Source organism: Panthera tigris, chromosome B4 (genome assembly GCF_018350195.1).
Source record: "Panthera tigris isolate Pti1 chromosome B4, P.tigris_Pti1_mat1.1, whole genome shotgun sequence".
In the NCBI taxonomy this organism is placed as follows: Eukaryota; Metazoa; Chordata; class Mammalia; order Carnivora; family Felidae; genus Panthera; species Panthera tigris.
The window spans coordinates 60,445,659-60,457,898 of NC_056666.1; positions in this window are offsets into that span (position 1 = coordinate 60,445,659).

Genomic DNA, 12,240 nt, shown 5'->3' on the forward strand with positions numbered 1-12,240 from the left:
TTGCTTTTTCATTTTGTTGATGGTTTTCTTCACAGTGCAAAAGCTTTTAATTTTGGTATACTCCCAAGAGTTTACTTTCTGATTTTGTTTCCCATGCCTTGGGAGATATAATCCAGAAAAATGTTGCTAAGGCTGATACCCAAGAGATTACTGCCTTTGTTTTCTTCTAGGGGTTTTATGGTTTCAGATACTACATTTTGAGTTTATTTTTGTATATAATGTAAAAAAAAAAGTCCAGGAATGCCTGGGTTGCTCAGTCAGTTAAGCATCTGACTCTTGATTTCAGCTCAGGTCATGACCTCAGGTTATGAGATGGAGCCCTGTGTTGGGCTCACATTGGATGTGGAGCTGCTTAAGATTCTTTCTCTCCCTCACCCTCTGCCCCTCCCCCGCTTGAGCGCGCGCGCGCGCGCGCGCGCGCACACACACACACACACACACACACACACACATGCTCTCAAAAAAAAAAGGTCCAGTTTCATTTATTTCTTCATTCATTTCATTTATTTTCCATGTAGCTATCCAGTTTTTACAGCACCATTTATTGAAATGACTGTCTTTTCCCCATTGTATATTCTTGCCTCCTTTGTATAGAGTAATAGTTCATATAAGTGTGGGTTTATTTCTGGGCTCACTATTCTGTTCCATTCATCTATATATCCCTTTTTGTGTCAGTACCATACTGTTTTGCTCATTACAGTTTTGCAGTGTATCTTAGAATCTGGGATTGTGATATCTTTAACTTTATTCTTTCTCAAGACTGCTTTGGCTATTTGGGGTCTTTTGTGGTTCCATACAAATTTTAAGATTATTTATTCTAGTTCTGTGAAAAATGTTGGTATTTTGACAGGGATTACATTAAACTTGTAGATTGTGGGGTGCCTGGGTGGGTCAGTTGGTTGAGTGTTAGACTCTTGATTTTGGCTCAGATCATAAATCCCCAAATCCCAGGGTTGTGGCATGGAGGCCTTTGTTGGGCTCTGTGCTGAGTATGGAACCTGCTTAAGATTCTCTCCCTCTCCCTCTGCCCCTTCCCTGCTTCTGTGTGCGCTCTCTCTCTCGCTCTCTCGCTCTCTCTCTCTCTCTCTCTCTAAAACTAAATGAATAAATAAATAAATATGTAGATTGTTTTGGGTAGTATGGACATTTTAACAGTATTGATTCTCTCAATTCAAAAGCATGGGGTATCTTTACATTTGTAAAGATAATGCTTGTCTTAATTTAATTATCCCTTTTTATATAAAATGTTAATAATTAGAGGTCCATATTATATTTTAATTTTACAAAGAAGTTAAGAAAAAGTAATAGGAGAAGGATAAATTAAAGTTTGAATGAGGGACAAATGCCCTAAGAAATAAAAGGTTATTAAATATCAGATTATCAGACAAGACTATTGTGGGCATCTTAAAAATGGAACAGACATGCATCCTTCTGAGAAGGCTCAAGTGAAATCTGATGGAAGTCAGTCAGGGGAATTTTAGCCCTCTGATTGTCTTTCATGTTGTAGAATGTAGCTGTTTTTTGGTTCCCCCCGCCCTTTCAACTCAGGGTAATTATTTTTTCCCTTCAAAGGGAAAAGTGGCTTTTATATGTGCCATGAACAAAAGATAATTTTTATTCTTGGTAATGAAATATTTGTACATCCAGTTTAAAAACCCGTGACAAATAAAGCCAAGTCAAAACTAAAAGAGTATTAATGTCCAAATGTTTTTTTTTAAGTGAAAATTCTTACACGTAGCTTATTTCCTGACTGTGCTGTTTCTAATTTCTGTTTTAGTTCCTGCTCTCATTGTTAGGAGAAATGGGTCATACTGGCTGCAGATAATGTTACCTCGAGCTCTGTTCCAATATTGTGATTCAACAGGATGATGGTTGTGTGTGTGCGTGTGTGTGTGTGTGTGTGTGTGAGAGAGAGAGAGAGAGAGAGAGAGAAAGCGAGGACGAGAGAGAGAGACTGCAAAACATTTGGGGAGAAAACTTAAATTAAGTTTATAATCCACATAACTGTTTCAATGGCACGATAAGGTAGATTTGTGGATACCATGTACATCATTAATAATTGGAAAATATGCCACATTGCCCAATGCTTCATGCCATTCCATGTGGGGGACTTGTCTTCACACTAAAAGGATAAAAGAACATCTGTTCCCTGGCAGCTTTGGCCTCCCTGGGGCCTAATTGGCCCTCTCTATTTGGACCAGATTCCTCCCCAAATGGGATGTGGGCCCTGCATCCTCTAATTAATCTTGCTGTATTTCTTGCTCTTTGCATGGCTACTTTTCTTCTAACCTTCACTTTGGGTCCTTGTCTAAGATGTTATGCCAAGATAAGTTGAGAGAACCTATTGGTAGGCCAGGAGAAAATCCAAAGGTCTCATGGGTTTTCTGAAACATTAAGGTTTTAGACAGTGCTAAGTAGAGTAAAAGCAGAATATTAATGCTAATGCTCTAGAAATCTCCACCGAAGCAAGCATTTCTAGTATTTCACTGCCATTATTGTGAATACCTTGGTCATTCATTAATGGGAGGTTTGTTCTCCTCACAGCATGGATATGAGAGATGCCATACTCCTGAAGAAGGCTTCTCGCCCAGAAGTGGGGAGGGGGTACTGAGTTGGCGGTATTGTCTGGTTCCTGGTGGTGATCCTGCCACTCTGATACATCTTTTCCTACTTCAGTTCTTTGCTCTTCTCTCTGCCATTTCCCCCATTTCCCCTGTTCTTCCTTCACTCACTTTCTCCTGTCCCACTGTTCTTTTCCCGCCATGCTTTACTCACCTATGAGGCTGCCCAAGGCCTGAGGGTTAAGTTAAAGGATTCCTCTTGGTTCCCCTTTCTCTCCCCCTTTATTCCATACCTTCCTAACTGTCAAAAGTGCCTTCCTACCTTCCCCCTGTCACAGCTTCCTGGCAACAGGAAGGCTGTGGCACTCAGGGATACACTGAGGTATGAATGATAAGACTGAGCTCTCCCTCTGTGATAACTGCACTGCAATGACTGTCCAATTGCTCCCATTTTCACTCTTCACCCTCCTTCATTATCCATCCTTCTTACTTTTTCTCTCTTCCTTTTCCCTTCCGATGGCTTTCGGATCACCAGGTTCCCCAACTCTTCTTACCAAGTACCTGCCACACTATTTCCTTCTCACCTTTGCCCACAGCTTGCTTCTAGTACTCCTCTGCTGGCAATTCCCCCGTGCTAGACTGCAGGCTAGCCCAGCACCTCTCGAATGTGTCTATTGTTGACTTTCATGGCATCCTGATGCCGGTCAGCTTTAAAGAAAAATTGTCTCAGTAGAAAGAATAGGAGTATTTATTTCCTTGTAACTTTTTTTTCTAGCTACTCAGAATCCCCAAATCAACAACCACAAACTAATGAGCTTGCAGTAGAATTACATGAGCAAAGGCACTCACAGGCCACAGCGATGTAAAGGGAACAAGAAATGCATGACTTAGGATCTTTGGTTGAAAGAAAAAAGGGACCTGTTCTGGCTAACATAGAGGGGAAGGGAGTTTACTGAAAGGATCTGAAGTAGCTAAAAGGAAAAGCTAAACAACTGAGTCATGAAACAGTGAAGAATAAGGAGAGTTCTGGAGGTTTGGGCAGGAGGAACTATGGCACAGGCTCCTTGAGGCACCACAGCCTGATAAAATACTGCCGCCATCCCCCCCACCCCCTGCCCCCATCTCTGATTTACTCTGCTCAAGATACAAATGCCAAAGTGAGAGAATGTGATGAGATGAGCTTGGGTCATAGGCCTACTCTCTCAACCATAGGAGGTGAGGCTGCTTGACAGAACTGTTTAGGCTTCTTAATGGAAGCCCAAGCAGTAGGTATCCAGAGGCAGAGGGGCGTTCTCCAAATGAAGATCATAGCACTGTGATTAGAAGAAGAGCTGCTGGACGATTCCCCGGGCAAAATCCACAGTGGCCAACAGAGCTGAGAAATAACTAGACCCAAGTGAGGACAAGTATATTCATTCATTCTTAAAAATCAGTTTCTGTTTGTTGAGAGTACTGCCCCTTCCCCCACCCTTTTAAGCGCAGAAAACCAAGACACTAGGGTTAGTGTTCAAGGTCAGGCAGTCAAGAGAATTCACTGATTAAAACATGATATAACCCTATGAGTCAGTATATGCAAAGTGTTTTCCATATGTTAATTCAATCCCCCAAACAACTCAAAGAGGTAATCATTATCAATCATTCCTCCTCATTTTACAGAGAAGGAAATTGAGGCCCAGAGTAGTTAAGTAACTTACCCAGGACTACACAACTGGTACCATATGTAACAATGTAAGGATTCAAACCCAGGCAGTGTGCTTCAGGCTGTGCTCTTAACCACCATGCTATCTACCTCTGAATCTTTGTATAACAAAATATACTTCTATAACAAAATATTTGAAGAAAATGTAGGGCTCTGATAATCTCTTCTATGTTTGAAAGAGGGAGCAACAGAAACAGACATTTTAAATGATAGTTAATAATCCCTCCCATATGGACCCAACTTGGGGATTTTATCAATACACACCTGTTCCCATTGAAGTGTAACACACAAGACAGATATCACTGGCATGCCAAGACACATGCTCACATCCTAGGAAGCCAGCTTCAGGATTTTATTTCCTAAGGGCAGTTATTCGAAAGTATGGTCGTTTTATTTTTAGTTTCCTTCAGATTATACCCCAGAGCACATCTCTTCACTGTCTCTCCCAGACACTCCTCTGCTTTTCAAAAAGAGAAACACTGAACCTTCTCTCCTCCACACTAAAAGGCCTTTGTCCGAAACCACACATGTCGATTTTAAACAGAAAATAATATTAAAGCACAGAGCTTCCTTTATGTGCTTCATGCAGCTTTCTGAGTTCCTGTGTCCCTGGATTTATGATGTGCTCTACACTTTCCACATTCTCAGTGCTGTTTTCCCACATTTGAAGGAGAAATGATCAAGAGATTTGTGCTGGAGTAAATTTATTCTGTCTTGAGCTGGGTGAAGGCTCCAAATTCACCACAGCATGGAAAATATAAATGTTGTAAGCATCGTGCTTCCTTCCCAGACACTGCAGACAGGCAAACACCGGGCCTAGGGCAGAAATGAACGTTGCGTTCTTATAATCACTCTGCTCAGAGCTGTTGGGCTTTTCTGAAGCGAGTGACAGAAACCTGACCAGATTTCATGACCCTACCACTTGGTTTCACATTGGGAAGAAAAATCTTCTGTGCCCTTTCTAACTCCCTTACTCTCCTGAGGGATGAGAGAACCACGAGCTCGGGGGAGTCTGAACACTGAGCCAGGGAATTGCCCTGGGTCTCAGGACAGGACACTGGAGTGAATTATAGCAGAGCGATATCAGAAGTTCACTTCACGTCCTCTTCAGGAAATTAAATATAGTCAATGACATTACAGTAGCATTGTGACAGATGGTGGTCACCATTGTGGTGAGCACAGCATAAACATATAGAGTTGGTAGATCACTACATTGTACACCTGAGACCAACATAACATTGTGTCAATGATACTCAAATAAAAAAAAAGTTAAATTAAACTGTTGACTCTCAGCCATAATCCTGAGGTCTACAGTATTCTATTTAAAGATGAGAAGCTTAGGGGCACCTGGGTGGCTCAGTTGGTTGCATGGCCAACTTTGGCTCAGGTCATGATCTTGTGGTGCATGAGTTCGAGCCCCGTGTTGGGCTCTTTGCTGACAGCTTGGAACCTGGAGCCTGCTTCAGATTCTGTGTCCCCCATCTCTCTCTGCCCCTCCCCCACTCATGCACTGTCTCACTCTGTCAAAAATAAATGTTAAAAAATAAAAATAAAAAAAGATGAACTTAGGCAAGGGGAGCAGAAGCTTGGAAATCATAGTTTGCTGGGTGAGATTTCCTCCCAGTGTGTCAGGGTGCCTCAGTCTTCCTGCTGACTTCCATTTGTAGGGTAACTGTCACCTGCTCCTGCCGTGTCCGAAGACTTCCTTGTCTATTGGACTTGACCCAGAGGAGGTCAGTCATGGGGTTAAGTGGGACATTAGCAGACACGTCAACCTTCAGATCTGGGCAAGGGTATTAGCCACCTCCCTGTTGTTTGAGTCAGGCAACTCCCCATTACAAAGCATCTTTAGTATATGAATTTGGTTGGATCAGCTGTTGCGTTTTTGAGCCCTTTGTGCTTTTCATTCTGCCCCTTTATTATTAAAAAGCCCACTCATTTCATAGTTTATTTCAGTGTGCTAACTTATAAGACAGCAGAGCAAGGGCAAACAATATTCTTGCCTTTTGGGCAAGAATGCTGGGCAAGATCAAGAATAACTTTTCATGTGAAAGGAGAGACAAAGGACAGGGTCGCTTTAAAAATCAATGGAGGAAGACATGGACTAAGAGGCTAAGACTGTAGATTATCCTTGTGGAAAAAAGAATGTAAGATCTTTGCTTACTACCATATTAAAATCTCAATTCTAGGCTTACTAAAGACCTAAATGGGAAAAATCAAAACTTTAAAGCTTTAAAATAAAATATAGTGTTCCGTTCAGAAGACTTTTAAAAGGACACAAAAAACTACACACCAAAATTGGAAAGTTGATTAATTTGACTATATCAAACTTCAGATTTCTGTAAGGGAAAGCAAAAATACATAAACTGATTGAGAAGATAAGCTATGGCCTGGGGAAGATATTTGCCTCCCTCCCCACACACACACACACACACACACACACACACACACACACACGTGTGTGTGTGTGTGTGTGTGTGTGTGTAAATAAACAAAAGCAGAGAACTTTCGTGCCTCCCTGACCTGGATCCTGTGTGTCTCCCCTCACTTTCTTTTTAAAAAATTTTTTAATGTTTATTTATTTTTGAGAGAGACAGAGACAGAATGCAAGTGGGTTGGGGCAGAGAGAGAGGGAGACACAGAATCTGAAGCAGGCTCCAGGCTCTGAGCTGTCAGCACAGAGCCCAATGAGGGGCTCGAACTCACAAACTGTGAGATCATGACCTGAGCCAAAGTCTGAGGCTCAACCAACTGAGCCACCCAGGCACCCCTCCCCTCACTTTCTTATCTCCAGCCAGGCTGGCCTTCTTGGTGCTTCTAGAACCCACTAAGCACTCTCCTACCTCAGGGCCTTGGCTCTAGCTGCTCCCATTGCCTGGAGTGCCATTGCCCCAGATAACCACCCGTATCACTAATATCCTCACTCTCTTTAAGTCTTTGCTCACTTTCTCAGTGAGGCCTCCCCGGAACACCCTATTTGACTCAGCAAACAGCCCTGATTCCCAATCTCCTCACCCTGCTTCTTTATTCCATAGCACTCATCCCTTCTCACAGCTATGGCCCCTATTTATGTATTGTGCTTTATACGTGTTTTCCATGTCTCCTTCTATGAGAGTCAACGTTTGTGGGGGTAGGGATCTTTCTCTTTTTTGTTTATTGCATGGCCAGTAAAGTTCCATGCATGTCAACTAGCATTATCACTGAAAATATTTGTAGAAACTCAAAAGTATCTGAATGAGTGAATGGGTAGCCATTACTAGAAGTCAGAATTTACCAGTCAGTGTGTCACATTGCTCTGTTGGGCCACCAATGGGTTATGGATGTGCCGAGATGGTGATGCCGTCAGCCCTTGAGGCAGCTGGCCAGGGTCTGGGGCAGCAGAGGACCTGGAAGGCTGTATCTTATTGCAGGTAGTCTGCTCCATTTACCTCAATGTCCCTTCTAATATTGCCAGTTTGAAGTGGGCCAGGACATTTAAAAGTTCAGTAAGCACTGCAATGCCTAAGCTGTGCCTTGCCTTGTGAAAACAGACACATGGTCCACTTTCACCCTATTAGGTGGAGTGCCTGTGTCCCTCCCTGGAAGCACCTCTGTATCTCCAGGTCAGTATTCTCCAAACTCAATCAAGCATCAGTTCAATAACTATGTCTGTTGTTGATCATTGAACTGTTGTTTTTAAACAAGTGATTTCATGCTGTGAATTGCATATTTTAGAACATAAATAACATATGTTGAATGAATAAAAGAACTAATATATAACAAAGGAGTAGGAGAAATATTTATTAAAGTTTATTTTAAGAAGAGAGAGAGAGTGCGCGCACGAGGGGAGGGGTTAGAGAGAGGGGGACAGTGGGAAGAAAGAGAATCCCAAGCAGGCTTCACACTGTCAGTGCAGAGCCCGATTCAGGGCTCAAACTCATGAACCGTGAGATCATGGCCTGAGCGGAAATCAAGAGTCACACGCTTAACTGACTGAGCCACCCAGGTACCCTGAGTGGGAGAAATACTTAAAATGTTAAAATTATTGGTGGTGGTTGTGGAGAGTGGTGGTGAGAAAATCAGGTCTGAATTTAGTCCTAAATTTGTATGCCTAGTTGCTCTAAAGTGGAAATTCCTTTAAGAGGGAAGAGGAGGTGTGGGGTGGGGGTGGGGGAGGGTTGGGGAAGGGGATAATGGAAGATCTTCCTTACAAAGACATCAAAGTATAGGAATCTGCATCGCAGAACAATTCTCCCAGGCTCCTTGTTTATCACAAAGAAAACTCTTAGCATCACTTCTGGGTATATCCTAACTCTGGGTACAATGAGGAAGGTCATAGTACTAGATCTTTCTGCACTAGGTTTCTTAAAAAACAGCACTGTGGGGTATATGCAAGGTGTTGGCTGCTGAATGAGTGGTTATTAAACCAGAGCTAGAAAGGACTGACAGGTGATGAGCCACAGAGATTGAGAATCAAGACCAGAAGAGCCAGGGGAAGCCTGGGAGGAAAGCTTAGGGCCAGGCAAGGCTGTTGGCTGGGTTTGGGAGTGCCCGGAATCTGGCAAGCACAACAGATCTTGGAGCCAGGAATTAGGCAGAAGCCAGGAAACTCCGGGTTCATGAGGTGAAGGCTAAATGGGGTAGGGAGAAAGTCAGGAACAAGGCAGCAGGAACCAGCAGCAGGGATGTCTTGAAACCAAGGCAACTGCCTCTGCCAAGAAGCCTCACGTATACCTCTTGCCAAGGCAAAATGCAGTACCTGGAACGGTGAAGAGGCTAACATGTCTCAATGGCCAGGACAGGGCTATAGCCAAGGGAGGGTTCTGGCATCCAGCCTCTCTCTCTGAGGAGGCATTATCTCCCTTTCTCTTTTTTTCTAGATCTTCTGCAGCATGTGAAGATGAGAGTTTATGTACTGTGACAACCGGGTTGGGAATTTTTAGGACAGTCATTAATTTCAAGCATTCCATCCCCTAATGGAGATGGCCCTGTGTTGGCTCCTCCTCTGGCATCTCTCATGTTACCCTGTTCTCTCTGAATCCCACTCTTGACTTAAAAACTTTGAGACAGACATACCAGGAAACCAAAAACGATGCACAGTCTCTGAGGCCCCTTCACCATTGGGGTTATGGCTAGGGAAGCCATGGCTGTCCGGTCTGAAGACTCAAGGAAAGATTGGTGATTTCTGAGTGGGGGGTGTTCAGGGTGGGATACACCAATGATCTGACCATCACACAAAGGGCCTAAGTTCTATATTTGTGATTTTTAAGAATCTGTGCTCACCAGTTGATGTAATGAACATGGTTTCTTCTTCCATCCGACCAACTAGTATTTACTGAATACTTACCATATGCCAGACCTATGCTGCTCCCTACCAGCATTAACCTGGACAATGCTGGACATTTGTATTGTGCTGTTGCAATATGCTTCCCTTTAGCTGACACCTAGCTCTCTGACTGGAATTTGCTATACATTTATGTTACTCTTACCTGCTGCAGGTTTTTGCTGGTATCTGCATTTCTAATCATTATGCAGGCATCTACAAGATGGTTGATGGCCTTCTGCATGTTTTCTTCTGTTACACATTCCAAAGCAAGAAGGCATTCACAAGGAGGATGGAAGTTCAAGAAGTGAGAAGTCACAATGTAGCCTGTACCCTGCTCTCCGGGCCCTGTGAGCCATGAGGGCATAAACTACTTAGATGACATGGTTGGGCACTGGGGACAGATGGGTTGGATCAAGTAGGTCTGATCTAGCAAAGGATGAATAAAGGTATAGATGATAACAAAGGTGGTGATAATTTGGGAGTCACTGTAGCACAGTTATCGGTGAGAACACAGACTTTAAAGTCAAGAAGACACAAGTTCAAATAACAATGGTGACGCTATGTGCCGTCCTGACCAAGTTCACTGAACTTTTTGGCTCTTAATTTCTTCATCCCTGATATAAAAATAAGGACACCTACCTCATAGTGAGGGTTGCTTTGAAGATTGAATTAACAAGGCCATGTATTTAAAGTGCCTAGAGGAAGGGATCCCTTCCCTAGGTCAAACGTCAGTTAAACGTCCAACTTCAGCTCAGGACATGATCTCATGGTTCACAAGTTCGAGCCCTGCATCAGGCTCTGGGCCGACAGCTCAGAGCCTGGAGTCTGCTTTGGATTCTGTGTCTCCCTCTCTCTCTGCTCCTCCCCTGCTAGCACTCTGTCTTTCCCTCTCTCTCAAAGATAAATAAAAACATTTAAAAAAAATTAAAAGAATAATGTGCCTAGAGGAAGAATTGTGTGGTTTTGACACAAAATAGGTGCTTACTAAGTGATAGGTAATAAAAGGAATAGCTGCTCTGTATTGAGCACATATGATACTCAAGACTGTAGCTGTATAGTAATGTTTACTGCCACCTACGGGGTAAGAATTACTCCCATTTTAGAACTGAGGATCCTAAGCCTTAGGGAAATGACATGGATTACTCAGGTTCACACAATTAAGAAGAGAAAACTGGACAATGGAAAGTGAGTAAAGAAGCAAATGAACATTCACGGAACTCAGTACCACATACTGTACTAGGTGCATTATAAGCATTAACTCATTGAATTATTATAATAATCCTAGAAGACAGGTGTTACTATCCCATTTTACATGAGGAAATTGCAAATTTATAGATGCCTATATGTAAAGAGTCAGGATTCTAGTCCAGATCTGGCTGTTCCCAAAGCTAATGATCTTTTCACCTTGAAAGGAGGAAGGGAAGTTAAGGCAGTGATTTTGTCCACCATGAAATCAAGTTTTTCATACCTTCCTCTGATGGTTTGTTTTGCTTCCATTCTCAGGCACCCCAGATATACTCTAGCAAAAACAAGAGCTGGTCTCCTCCCTGGGGGATTCAACTCTGTGGACATTCCTGATGTTATTTAGAGAATCAGTGTCCCTGTTTTGTGGGCACCATGCAAACATGTCAAATCATTCAGGGCAGATGGTCTCCAGATCTGGGCACAGCACCAAGCTTTAAGAATGGCAAAGAAAACCTCCTAGTTTATCTTGAGAAACTGAGACTATTGCTTTTTAGAAAAAAAAGTCAAAATAAATAAAAGGTAAAGAGAAAGAAACTCAGGTCAAATGGGGCCATTTGGTCTGGCAAGCTGTCACTTTAGCTCACTATATTCCCAGGATGGTTCCATCCTGATTCAGAATCTTCTAGGGCTTCCCTAGATGTTTGCAACATGATGGCTAGGGGAAGCAGGAAGAGAAAGCAGAGTTCTTCACCAGGTGCTCCATGACAAAAAGTAGGAGGGTGAGGAGGACAGAAGAAAAACAAGTACCCTTGGAAGGTCTCCACCTAATTTCCCTTTATGGCCCCCACTATGACAGGAGTGGGTTCGTGGGTATGCTTGGACGTAGGGGGTGTTACACCCTAGACCTGTGCTGGGACTTTATTTTCATTTATTCAACACTCAGTAAATGGCTTTCAAGTACCTACTGCTATGCTGGATAAAATACAGCAGTGAGTAATCAAAGTCACTGCCCTCCTGGGTCTCACATTCTCATGGGAGGAAGCATGCATAGACAATTAACCAAACTTAATAACAGAGTATTTTATAAGTGATAAATTTCATGGAGAAAAGTAAACTTAAAAAACAGGGATTGGTACAGGTACAGGCTTCCAGGAAAAAAAAAAAAGTGGGACTCAGGGGTGCCAATACAATCACCCTGAGAGAAAGGTACTCTTACTATATTAAGTTTTCGGGTGAGGAAACTGAGGCTGAGAGGAGTTCATTTCTTGAGGCCAGACAGCTGACTATTGGAGCTTCAATTGTAAACCGGGTCCATTTGAAAGAAGCTCTTTTTTTTTTTTAATTTTTAAAGTGCCAACTTTTAATTTTAAAGGACATTAAAAAAAACCCTACCATCTGTTATCACCATCATTCTGTAAAATAAATGATTAAAACATTTAGCTTTTTATTGCTCATTTTCTTCTTTATACTTCCCAGCCATAGCTGCGGGT